Here is a 1,104-nt window from a genome sequence, read left to right on the forward strand (position 1 = left end):
AAAATTGAGGTACAATCTACTGCAGTGTGCCCTTGTTCCCTACAAAGGTCACATACTTGATTTGTAGCCACTGAATTAACCTTAGCTTTTTCCATCTTGTCTAATCTTTGATTAAGAGTATCAAATTTTGCTAAGAGTAACTCAATATTGTTCACTTCATATCGCCCCGGAGTTCCTTTCCTTGCTGTGACTTCTCTTTCACTGTATTGGCTGTGATTTGAGGCTACATTTTCCAAAATAATCATGCAGTCATTAATAGGTTTCCCCATGAAAGATCCTCCAGCTGCTGAGTCTAATATCATGGTGCTTTGTTGGTCCAATCCTTCAAAGAAAAATTGGATGGTAAGCCAACGGTTGAAGCCATGTTGTGGGCATGCTTGAAGATATCCTTTGAACCGCTCCCATGCTTCATAAATAGTCTCTCCAGTGCCTTGTTGGAAATTAGTGATTTTCTTCCTCAATTCTTTAGTTTTAGAAGGAGGAAAGAATTTCTCTAGAAAAGCTCTTTCACATAATTCCCAAGTTGCTATCTTTTCTCTAGGCACTGTTCTTAGCCACACCTTTGCCTTATCTCTCAAGGTGAGTGAGAATAAGCGGAGTCGCATTCCATCAGAAACTTCATCATCAAATTGCTGGGTCTCACAGATTTCCAAGAACCCCTCTAAGTGGTCATTAGGATCTTCTGATGGTAGTCCTCCAAAGGTGTTCTGTTTGAGCATATTCACTAGAGAAGCTGGTACAGTAGCTCCAGTTTGCATCTCCCCTCCAGGTATCCCACGAGCTACGGGTGCAGAGTAATCCCGAAGCGGTAAATTATCTCGTTGTGCAGCCATGTCAAATTCTCTAGAAAGGTTTCTTTTCCTTCTCAGGAGAGTTCTTTCAATCTCAGGATCAAGTGGTGTTGGTTTCCCAAGACGTAGAGATCTCTTTTGCATTAACCCTAAGGCACTGCAAAAAAAAAGAAAGTGACCCGTGAAATCTGAATTAGAGAAGTAAACACTAAAAAAAAAAAATTATTTATTTATTTAAATTTTTTTTTTTTTTTTAAATTCGAATTAAAATAATTGTAATTTAAATCAAGAGACGTAGTCCCCGGCAACGGCG

At 39.2% G+C, this 1,104-nt stretch overlaps 1 non-coding gene across 1 annotated transcript; it reads left to right on the forward strand.

Moving 5' to 3' along the window:
* The first annotated feature begins 357 nt into the window (after nucleotides 1-357).
* On the forward strand, nucleotides 358-464 carry LOC145953986 (small nucleolar RNA R71). The gene has a single exon (XR_014431198.1). It is a non-coding gene; the product is annotated as a small nucleolar RNA R71 (small nucleolar RNA).
* Nucleotides 465-1,104: the final 640 nt, after the last annotated feature.

The sequence above is a fragment of the Cajanus cajan genome, chromosome 1 (genome assembly GCF_000230855.2).
Source record: "Cajanus cajan strain Asha chromosome 1, NIPB_CcT2T_4, whole genome shotgun sequence".
NCBI lineage: Eukaryota > Viridiplantae > Streptophyta > Magnoliopsida > Fabales > Fabaceae > Cajanus > Cajanus cajan.